The sequence below is a fragment of the Chelonia mydas genome, chromosome 3, assembly GCF_015237465.2.
Source record: "Chelonia mydas isolate rCheMyd1 chromosome 3, rCheMyd1.pri.v2, whole genome shotgun sequence".
Lineage (NCBI taxonomy): Eukaryota > Metazoa > Chordata > Testudines > Cheloniidae > Chelonia > Chelonia mydas.
The window spans coordinates 179,276,437-179,288,215 of record NC_057851.1 but is presented as its reverse complement, the minus strand read 5'-3'; the positions used below and the strand labels follow the sequence as shown (position 1 = coordinate 179,288,215).

The 11,779-nt window shown below is 48.5% G+C and overlaps 1 long non-coding RNA gene and 1 pseudogene across 2 annotated transcripts in view; one reads left to right on the top strand and one right to left on the bottom strand.

Moving 5' to 3' along the window:
- Positions 1-402: 402 nt before the first annotated feature.
- LOC114021911 lies at positions 403-4,354 on the top strand (annotated as a pseudogene).
- A 2,825-nt stretch (positions 4,355-7,179) lies between these two features.
- The window catches only part of LOC114021913, a 53,926-nt gene continuing 49,326 nt past the window's right edge, over positions 7,180-11,779 (bottom strand). Inside the window, exon 4 of one of the 2 annotated variants that reach the window (XR_005224914.2) lies at positions 7,180-7,380. This is a non-coding gene — a long non-coding RNA (uncharacterized LOC114021913). Of the gene's footprint in view, positions 7,381-10,309; positions 10,532-11,779 lie in introns of those variants that run through there. The other variant, XR_005224915.2, reaches the window with a different exon arrangement.

Genomic DNA, 11,779 nt, shown 5'->3' with positions numbered 1-11,779 from the left:
ATGTCTGTGAGGAATGTATACAGTACGGAGCCATGCCTGAAGGTGCCTCATATGAAGTCGTGCATGTTTCACGACAAACGTGGTTGCTGACATGTGTCCTAGAAGTTGGAGGCATAACCTGGCAGATGTCTGCCAGCTGTTTTGTATAGTTGCTATGAGGTTCATTAATGTGAGGAAGCGTTGTTGGGGTAGACTTGCTAATGACATGGTGGAGTCCAGGTGAGCACCTATGAATTCCAACTGTTGGGTCAGAATTAGGGTGGATTTTAGGACATTGATTGGTAGTCTTAGTCTTATGAACAGATTTGCAGTGAGCGACAAAGTGTCCGCTGCTGTTAGTATGTAGAAGCTTTCAACAGGCAATCGTCCAGGTAGGGGAATGTAATTATCCCGTCTACGAAGATGGGCTGCGACCACAGCGAGGGTTTTGGAGAAAACTTGTGGGGCTGTGGAAAGTCCAAATGGGAGCACTTTGTACTGGAAATGTAGGTTGCCTACTGTGAAGCAAAGGAACCTGTGCAGGATGTATGGTAACATGGAAATAAGCATCCTGGAGGTTGAGGGCTGAGAGCCAATCTCCCTTCTCCAATGCCGGGATTATGGTTGCAAGGGTAAACCATCTTGAAATGCTGAGTTCTGATAAACTTGTTTAGCTTGCACAAGTCCAATATGGGCCTCCAGATGCCTGGTTATTTTTGGATGAGGAAATAAAGTGACTAAAACCCGGTCCTCCTGTGTTTGGGAAGTACAAGTTCTACGGCACTGAGTTGCAGGAGGTGATTTATTTCCTGCTGTAGTAGGTGCTCGTGAGAAGGGTCCCTGAAAGGGGACAGAGAAGGGGGGTGGGTTGGTGGAATAGAGGTGAAGGGGATGGAATAGCCCTTGCGCATAATTTCAAGAACGCATTTGTCCAATGTAATGGTTGCCCAGACTGGATAGAAAGGTGTTAGGCAGTCTCCAAATGGACTGGAATCAGATGATTGTGGCAATGGAATTTGAGGGGCTCTCATGCCCTCGACCAACACTTCAAACTGCCTGTCTAGAAGTAGATGGTTGGGATGTGATGGATTGCCCCGGTGTCTGTCGTCATCTTGGTTGATGTTGTTTGCGATGCTGGCAGTACTTTCTCTGCGGCTGGGTATACAGAGCAGTATGGAAGTGCTGGGTGTAACATGCACCGTTTCTTTTTGTTATCAGGTACGTGAATTCCCAAGATTTTCAGCATGGCACGGGAGTTCTTGAGTGTATGCAAGGCTGCTTCTGTGGTGTCCACAAAGAGTTTCTGTCCCTCAAAAGGTAAATCCTTGATCGTGGCCTGGATTTCCTTGGGGAAGCCGGAAAGGTGGAGCCAAGAGGCCCTTTGCATGACTACTGACATGGCAATAGAGTGAGCCACTGTGTCTGCAGAATCCAATGATGCCTGCAAGGCCACCCTGGCAATCAGGGAACCTTCTGAGATGCTCGCTTTGTATTGTTCTTTTTTGTCTGCGGGGAGATGCTCAATAAACATAGACATGCAAAAATGTTGTGAGTGTATTTGGCTAATAGCATGGAGTAGTTAGCAAAGTGTAACTGAAGAGTCGCTGAGGAAAAGGCCTTTCTACCAAACAGGTCAAGTCATTTCCAGTCTTTGTCGTAAGGGGTGGTACGAGCCAGGTGTTGTTTTCCCTTTTGATTAACGGCTTCCACAACCAGTGTGAATTTGGGCAAGGGTGAGTGAAGAGGAACTCAGCCCCCTTTTGCTGGCACATAATACTTCTTGTCTGAACGTTTACAAGAAGGTGAGGTGTTGGGGCTGACCACAAGTTACCTTGTTATTACAGAACAATCCAGGTGGAGCTAGTAGTGAACTTGCAGCCACTCCGACTGGATAAACAAGTGAAGAGATAAGCGGGGCCCAAGAGTGTTAAGTGTGGGACTAGAAAGCAACAGTGTTTCCTGCCAGAGCCTGCTTGTGATTGTATATGCACCCTGAGAAAAAGATGATGATAAAAATGGCTATGAGAATTGCTTTAGACGAACAGTCTCACCTGCAGACCTTGGCCTTGTGGGTGCCCAGGAACTCCCCATCCTGGAGCAGTGCCTGCTACAAGCCCTCAGGGACAAGGCTGGAGGGTCTGGGACTGTCCATAGCAGAAGGGACGTAAGTATTGATTCTCGCCTGCCTGCTTTGTTGCTGGAAAGCACGTATTTAGTAACACGTGAAGGCTGGGAAGCTTATTATGCATTGGCAATAAAACCGGTTATACTTATACACTGGTGTGGCTACATGGAGTGTATCTGAGCCTCCCTTTTGCACGTCACCTGGCGTAGTTGGCAGGATACACTCGGTGATACCCCCAGTGTAGCCAGATGTGGGGTTAGCGAGGATGTGGGGTTATGGCCACCGACAAGATACCCAGCTGGAGTAGTACCTCCCACTGGGCACCGGTGGCCAAACTGTTATGCCGGGTGGCTCCCCTGGTTGGATGGGACAGGGATGAAGTTCCTCTCACCCCGGTCAAATTGGCCGAGCAGATGGAGAAGGCAATAGAGTTATATGGGCATAATAAACTCTATAAGGATTGGGGTTGGGGATGGTTGTTCCTGATGATGGTGGAAAAGCTATCGGCAGATAACAAGCAGCTAGAGAAAAATGTAAGCGTCCTTGTGGATGATAAGCGGGCTCTCATGGATAAGAATAACATACTAACTGAGGCTTTGGAAGCGGCTCAGCAGGGAGCCCGCAAGCAGCAGGAGATAGCTGAGACTATGGCGGTCCGCTATGCCTGGGATCACCATCGCCACCTCCTGCAGAACCCCCGCCCCACCGTGTCCCAGTCCAAGGTTAGGGCCCTTATGGCGTCGGATTGGGACCCAGAGACGTGGGACAGGGACATATGGGACTCCAGTGATGACTATGATGGGTGGGAAGGTGAAATTGAGACTGAGGCAGAGGGAGGTGGTGCAAAGGAGGTCCGGCCCCTGATTACTAACAAAACTAAGGGGCCTCCCGGAGCTGCCCCCCAACAGACACGGATAATCTGGGACTATATGCAAACAGAACTCCAGGGCCTTCAGGCACATTTCAGGCAGTGGGAGGGTGAGAGCGTGAAGTCTTGGCTGCTCCATTGCTAGGACCAGGGCGCTGAGGCAGTGCACCTGTTCCCGGGGAAGATCTTGAAGTTAGGGGCCCTTTCCATGGATGTTTCGATCCATCAGCTCCTGAGGGGTGCTCAGGAGACAGCAGGGAGTAGGATGTTGCTGGAGTGGATTTTGCTGTAGCTCACGAAAACTTATGCTCAAATAAATTGGTTAGTCTCTAAGGTGCCACAAGTACTCCTTTTCTTATTGCGAATACAGACTAACACGGCTGTTACTCTGAAACCTGTAGAACACTAGTGGCTGGATCCCATGAATTGGGATGATGTGGATAAACCCTAGAGCATAATTCCCGAGGCTTCCATTCACCTTTGGGAAATGGGGATGCAGGTAGGGCTCTCTACGAATAATTTCTAGGGTCCCGACCAGGAGACCTTCACAGCCGGGATGCGCAACCGACTATCTACCGCTATATTGATGATTTGATGATTCAGGGGCTGGATCATGATGCAGTGGAGAGAACCTTGCAGGCACTCACCACTCACATGCAGGCCAGGGGCTGGGCTGTTAATCCCAACAAAGTACAGCCCACCAGCCGATTTGTGAAATTTCTTGGGATTGTGCGACAAGGGGCGCAGCACCACATACCTCCTGTTGTAGACCAAATTTCCCAGCTTGCAGCCCCGACTACCAAGGTCAAGGCACAGCAAGTGATCGGGTTGTTTGGTAACGGGCATAACCACATCCCGCATCTCACTTTGCTTTTAAAGCCCTTTTATAATGTCACCAGGAAAAAGATGGCATTCGATTGGGACGAAGCCCAGCAGTGGGCATTTGAGGAGGTTAAAGCTGCCATCCAGACTGCAATGCCCTTGGGCCCCTATGATCCTCATAGCCCCTTCCACCTGGAGGTGTCAGTGCTGGAGGATTACACCTCTTAGAGTCTGTGTCAAAAATTGTTGGGTGCCCGCAATAAGCAGCCCCTCGGGTTTTGGTCTTGTAAACTCCCCGAGGCAGCCAGCTGGTATACTCTGTTAGAGAAGCAGCTTTGGCTTGCTATTGGGCCCTGATTGAAACTGAGCACCTGACTGAGGGGCAGACTGTGGTTTTACAGCCCAAAATCCCCATTATGAATTGGATTTTGGACCCCAACACTGGAAATTGAGTGGGGAGGGCACAACAGAGCTCTATTGTGAAGTGGAAGTGGTACATTAGTGACTGTGCCCGCGCAGGACCCCAGGGCACTAGTAAGCTTCATGAACAGTTGGTGTAGACCCAGTAGGAGGGCGGGGCAGCCCAGCCCCTACCCGAAGCCCCCACTGTGCAATAGGGTGCCTCATTTGTGAGTGCCGCCGAGTGGCCCTATGCCTGGTTTACTGATGACTCAGCCAGGTATGTTTTAATACATGGCGCTGAAGAGCTGTCGCCTTAAATCCTGTTTGCCAGTTGCACGAGACTGCTGAGGGACAGGGAGCCTCCAGCCAATATGCTGAGCTTCATGCTGTGCTGCTGGCGGTGAGGCAGGCGCTTCCCCTTGGGGACCCCGAGGTACGCCTGTACACTGACTCTTGGGTAGTGGCTCAGGGACTGGCCACCTTGATGGGCCGCTGGAGAACCCAGTATTGGGCCATCCATGGCAAACCTGTGAGGGGCGCCCCTATTTGGCAGGAATTGTATTCCACTGCACAGGACCTTTTGGTTGATGTGTTTCATGTAGATGCCCACCAGAATCGTACCCAAGAGCATCACTGGAATGCTGCCGCGGACCAACTGGCCCACACAGCTGAGTGTACGGTGCTCCTGCCAATGAGGGGGAGGCTCTTTCCCTCTTGGCTTCCTGGATACACATGCACTTAGGGCATGTCAAGTTTCCTCCCCCACTCTGAACTCTAGGGGACAGATGTGGGGACCTGCATGAAAACCTCCTAAGCTTACTTTTACCAGCTTAGGTTAAAACTTCCCCAAGGTACAAATTAATTTTACCCTTTGCCCTTGGAATTTCCACTGCCACCACCAAACTTTAACTGGGTTTACTGGGAAATGTAGTTTGGACATGTCTTTCCCCCCAAAATCCTCCCAACCCTTGCACCCCTCTTCCTGGGGAAGGTTTGGTAAAAATCCTCACCAATTTGCATAGGTGACCACAGACCCAAACCCTTGGATCTTAGAACAATGAAAAAGCATTCAGTTTTCTTACAAGAAGGCTTTTAATAGAAGTAAAGGAATCACCTCTGTAAAATCAGGATGGTAGATACCTTACAGGGTAATTAGATTCAAAACATAGAGAATCCCTCTAGGCAAAACCTTAAGTTACAAAAAAGACACACAGACAAGAATAGTCATTCTATTCAGCACAGCTCTTTTCTCAGCCATTTAAAGAAATCATAATCTAACACATACCTAGCTAGATTACTTACTAAAAGTTCTAAGACTCCATTCCTGTTCTGTCCCCGGGAAAAGCAGCATACAGACAGACACAGACCCTTTGTTTTTCTCCCTCCTCCCAGCTTTTGAAAGTATCTTGTCTCCCCATTGGACATTTTGGTCAGGAGCCAGCGAGGTTACCTTTAGCTTCTTAACTCTTTACAGGTGAGAGGATTTTTCCTCTGGCCAGGAGGGATTTTAAAGGGGTTTGCCCTTCCCTTTATATTTATGACATGCCCCCCAAATCTCAGCTAGGGTGAAACACTGGCTGGGATTTCTTCCTGGAGCTCTAGGGAAAAGCAGAGTTAATAAGACACATGCATCTCTAAATATACTGCCAAGTACATAAAGACTAACAATATTTTCCACATTTCAAGGACGATTTTAACCAGCTGATTCTGGGAAACTTTCATGGGAGAGTGCATCAGCCACTTTGTTAGAAGCTCCTGAGATGTGTTGGATGTCGAAATCAAAATCTTGGAGAGCTAAACTCCACCGAAGAAGTTTTTTTGTTATTTCCCATGGGGGTATGAAGCCACTGTAGTGCAGCATGGTCGGTTTGCAGTTGGAAATGCCGTCCCCAAACATATGGGTGTAGCTTTTCCAGGGCGTAGACAATGGTGTAACATTCTTTTTCACTGACTGACCAGTTGCTTTCCCTCTCAGACAGTTTTTTGCTGAGAAACACTACAGGGTGGAATTCTTCATCAGGTCCTTTCTGCATTAAAACTGCTCCCACACCACGCTCGGACACATCTGTGGTTACTAGGAACAGTTTGTCAAAGTCTGGGGCCCTTAGTACAGGGTCAGACATGAGTGTCACTTTAAGCTGGTTAAAGGCCTTCTGACACTTTTCGGTCCACGGAACGGCATTTGGCTGTTTCTTTTTGGTTAGGTCTGTCAGTGGGGCGGTGATTTGGCTGTATTGTGGTACAAATCGTCTGTAATAATCGGCCAAGCCTAAGAAGGATTGAACCTGTTTCTTTGACTTTGGGACAGGCCACTTTTGGATAGCATCCACTTTGGCCTGTAGGGGGCTGACAGTTCCTTGACCCACCTGGTGTCCAAGGTAAGTCACTCTGTTTAGGCCTATTTGAAACTTCTAAGCCTTAACAATTAGTCCTGCCTCCCTTATGCGCTCAAGGACTTTTTGTAGATGTTCCAGGTGTTCTGCCCAGGAATCCGAAAATATGGCCACGTCGTCAAGGTAGGCGACTCCATATTCTCCAAATCCCGCTAGGAGACCATCTACAAGTCTTTGGAAGGTGGCGGGTGCATTTCGCAGCCTAAAAGGGAGGAAATTAAATTCATACAGCCCGAGATGTGTGGTGAAGGCTGAACTTTCCTTGGCGGATTCATCTAGCGGTACCTGCCAGTACCCCTTGATTAAGTCAAAGGTAGAGATGAACTGGGCCCATCCCAGTTTCTCTAATAGTTCACCTGTGCGTGGCATTGGATAGTTGTCTGGGCGAGTTACAGCATTTAGCTTACGGTAGTCCACGCAAAAACGTATCTCCCCATCTGGTTTGGGAACTAGAACCACTGGAGATGCCCATGCACTTCCAGAGGGGCGGATTACACCCATCTGAAACATATCCTGGATCTCCCATTCTATAGCAGTTTTAGCTTGAGGAGACACCCGGTAAGGTTGGACTTTAATTGGGTGAGCATTACCTGTGTCAATGGAGTGGTATGCCCGTTCAGTCAGTCCTGGGGTGGCTGAGAACGTTGGCGTGTAGCTAGTGCACAGCTCCTTGATCTGCTGTCGCTGCATACGCCCAAGGGTCATGGAGAGCTTCACCTCTTCCATGCCACCAGCACTTTTCCCTTCGTAGTAGACACCTTCAGGCCACTCAGCGTCGTCTCCTCCCTGGGCTGTAAACTGACAAACCTTTAATTCTCTGGAATAAAAGGGCTTTAGAGAATTAATATGGTACATCTTAGGCTTTTGGTTGGAGGTGGGGAATGCTATGAGATAATTAACAGCTCCCAGGCGCTCCTGGACCATGAATGGCCCTTCCCACGATGCTTCCATTTTATGGGCCTGGAGCGCCTTTAAGACCATGACCTGGTCCCCTACTTTGAAGGAACGCTCTCTGGCATGTCTATCATACCAGGCTTTTTGCTCTTTTTGAGCATCCTGTAAGTTTTCTTTAGCAAGAGCTAAAGAGGTTCGGAGGGTGTTTTGTAGGTTGGTTACAAAGTCCAGAATGTTAGTTCCTGGAGAAGGTGTAAATCCCTCCCATTGCTGCTTCACCAACTGTAATGGCCCCTTAACCTCACGGCCATATACAAGTTCAAATAGGGAAAACCCTAAACTGGGATGGGGTACAGCTCTGTAGGCAAAGAGCAACTGCTGCAACACTAGATCCCAATCATTGGAGGGCTCATTTACGAATTTACGTACCATGGCCCCCGAAGTTCCATTAAACTTCTCCACCATGCCATTTGTTTGATGGTGGTAAGGAGTGGCAACCAAGTGATTTACCCCATGAGCTTCCCAGAGGTTTTCCATAGTTCCTGCCAGGAAATTAGTCCCTGCATCAGTGAGGATGTTGGGAGGGCCAACCTACCCTGGCAAAAATGTCGGCTAGTGCCTGGCACACACTTTTAGCCCTGGTGTTGCTTAGAGCTACTGCTTCCGGCCATCGGGTGGCAAAATCCATGAAAGTCAGTATGTACTGCTTTCCTCTGGGTATCTTTTTCGGAAAAGGACCCAGAATATCCACAGCTACTCGCTGAAATGGAACTTCAATGATGGGGAGTGGTTGGAGAGCGGCTTTGACCTGGTCTTGGAGTTTTCCCACTCTTTGGCATACCTCACAAGACCAGACATAGGTAGAAACATCCTTGCCCATTCCCTCCCAGTGGAATGACCCCCCCAAACGGTCTTTGGTCCTGTTCACCCCAGCATGGCCACTAGGGTGATTGTGGACTAAGCTCAAGAGCTTGGCCCGGTATTTAGTTGGAACTACCAACTGTCTCTGAGGATACCAGTCTTCCTGGTGTCCACCAGAAAGACTTTCCTTGTATAAAATTCCTCTTTCTACCACAAACCTGGATCGATCAGAAGAGCTGAGAGGCGGTGGGTTGCTCCGTGCCGCCGCCCAAGCTCTCTGGAGGCTTCCATTTGCTTCCTGTTTGGTCTGGAACTGTTCCTTTGATGCTGGAGACATCAGTTCCTCATTGGATTGTGGACCTATGCTTGGTCCCTCTGGAAGCGATGTAGGGGATGGGGCTGTTTCCATTGACTGTTGGGGTTCAGGCTCTGGCTGAGCCTCTTGTGTATGGTTATGGGCTGCTGCCAGTTCAGGTTCGGTGGGGCCCTCTGGTGTTGAGGTTGCAAGTACTGGATTCAGTGCTGGCAATGGGTCTGGTGTTGGTTGTTCGGCTGGTTCCGGTTCTGGGACTGGTTCCGTCTGGGTCGCTGGGACTGGATCCACTACTGCTGTTGCAGACATTGGCCTGGGGTCCGGGTCCATCACCTCTGACCAGGTCCTGATAGAAGTTTCCGGAACAGAGCTAGGCCTCACGGCTTGTTTAGCCTGGCTGCAGGTGACCATTCCCACCCTCTTGGCCCGCTTCACATGATTGGCCAAGTCTTCCCCCAACAGCATGGGGATGGGATAATCATCATAGACTGCAAAAGTCCACGTTCCTGACCAGCCCTGGTACTGGACAGGCAACTTGGCTGTAGGCAAATCGAAAGAGTTGGACTTGAAGGGTTGAATCGTCACTTGGCTCTCGGGTTTGATTAAATTGGGGTCCACTAAGGAAGCATGGATAGCTGACACTTGAGCTCCGGTGTCCCTCCACGCGGTGACCTTCTTCCCGCCCACACTCACAGTTTCCCTCCGCTCCAAGGGTATCTGAGAGGTATCTGGCCTGCGGACCTCTGGTGTGATTCCGGTGCAACGAACTGTAATCTGTTGGGGTTCTTGGGGCAGTTGGCCTTTACAAGCCCCGGCTCGTTACATTTAAAACATCGTCCAGCTGACAGGTCACTGGGGCGAGGCGGGTTGCTGGAGAACGGAGTGGTGGGACGATAAGGTGTCTGGAGGGTTCTTTGGGAGGTAGGTGGGGCCTTGGGTGGCCCCCGGTAATAGGGTGTGGTCTGGGGTTGTCCCTTCTGGTCTCCGCTCCAACTGCGACTAGTTTTCTTCTTCTCTGCCACCTCCACCCATCTGGCTCCAATCTCTCCTGCCTCGATTACAGTTTTGGGCTTCCCATGTAGGATGTATCTTTCTATTTCCTCAGGAACACCCTCTAAGAATTGTTCCATTTGCATTAGGAAGGGCAAATTTACTGGAGATTCAACACTTGCTCCTGATATCCAGACATCCCAATGTTTCACAATGTGGTAGGCATGTCGGGTAAATGACACGTCTGGTTTCCACCTTAGGGCTCTGAACCTCCGACGAGAATGCTCGGGTGTTATCCCCATTCTGACTCTCGCCTTGGATTTAAACAGTTCATACTTGTTCATGTGTTCTTTAGGCATTTCAGCCGCCACCTCAGCTAAGGCTCCACTGAGCTGCGGCCTCAGCTCTACCATGTATTGGTCGGTAGAGATGCTGTACCCAAGGCAGGCCCTTTCGAAGTTTTCTAAGAAGGCCTCGGTATCATCGTCTGCCTTGTAGGTGGGGAACTTTCTGGGATGGGAAGTGGTATCTGGAGAAGGATTGCTAGGGTTTATTGGTATATTCTGCTAAGCCTTTATCTTCTCCATCTCCTCCACATGCTTCCTCTCTTTTTCCTTCTCCTCCAGTTCTTTGGCCCTTGCCTCCATTTCTTTGTCCCTTGCTTCCATAGCTCTCCTGTGAGCAGCCACTTGGTGTTGTTCTGCCTCTTTCGCTGCCTCCCTTTCTTTGTCCTTTGCCTCCATCTCTTTGTCCCTTGCCTCCATTGCTCTCCTGTGAGCAGCTTCTAGAGCTTTTTCGGCTTCTTTCATTGTCTCCAGTTTGGCTAACTCCAATTTGTGTAGTGCCTTGGTGTCTGTCATCTTTACCTCTCTGTTTTTAACTAACTTTACACCCGAGGGTTAGAAATAAAACAAACAAAACTTGGCTTGTAAAATTTTGCTGTGCTGGAATAGGATACCTATTCTCTGATAGTGATTGTCAGCCTACAGAAAAAGACAATTCCCTTTGTCTCTGCTCTGGCCTCAAATCAAAGCAAAAAACCTCCAACTACTTGGAAACCTGCTTACCAGCAGCCCAAAGGAAAAAAAATTCCTTTTCAAACCTGTGCTCCTTGTAAAAAAAAAAAATCAAAATCCTAAAAAAAAAAACCCCTACCACTTTTGTCTCCAGACAAATGGGTATAGAACACCCCCCCTATTTACTTTTAGGGGAAAAAAACCTCTGGTTTGCGAAGACTGTGAATTTCCCTGCAGGAGGTTAAGAAAGAAAGAAAAAGAAAGAAAGAAGACCTGCAATTCACAAAGATAATCCCCTTTTGTCTCTGCTCTGGACCCAAAGCAGAGAAAAAACTAGCTGCTTTCAGTTGGACCTCCTTTCCAGCAGCCCCAAAGGAAAAAAAAAATTCCTTTTTAAAATCTGTATTTCTGGTTCAAAAAATCTCAAATTGATCTCAAAATGATTTCAGGTTAATCCCACCACTCTGCCACCATGTCAAGGTTCCTCCCCCACTCTGAACTCTAGGGGACAGATGTGGGGACCTGCATGAAAACCTCCTAAGCTTACTTTTACCAGCTTAGGTTAAAACTTCCCCAAGGTACAAATTAATTTTACCCTTTGCCCTTGGAATTTCCACTGCCACCACCAAACTTTAACTGGGTTTACTGGGAAATGTAGTTTGGACACGTCTTTCCCCCCAAAATCCTCCCAACCCTTGCACCCCTCTTCCTGGGGAAGGTTTGGTAAAAATCCTCACCAATTTGCATAGGTGACCACAGACCCAAACCCTTGGATCTTAGAACAATGAAAAAGCATTCAGTTTTCTTACAAGAAGACTTTTAATAGAAGTAAAAAGAAATCACCTCTCTAAAATCAGGATGGTAGATACCTTACAGGGTAATTAGATTCAAAACATAGAGAATCCCTCTAGGCAAATCCTTAAGTTACAAAAAAGACACACAGACAAGAATAGTCATTCTATTCAGCACAGCTCTTTTCTCAGCCATTTAAAGAAATCATAATCTAACACATACCTAGCTAGGTTACTTACTAAAAGTTCTAAGACTCCATTCCTGTTCTGTCCCCGGCAAAAGCAACAGACAGATAGACACAGACCCTTTGTTTTTCTCCCTCCT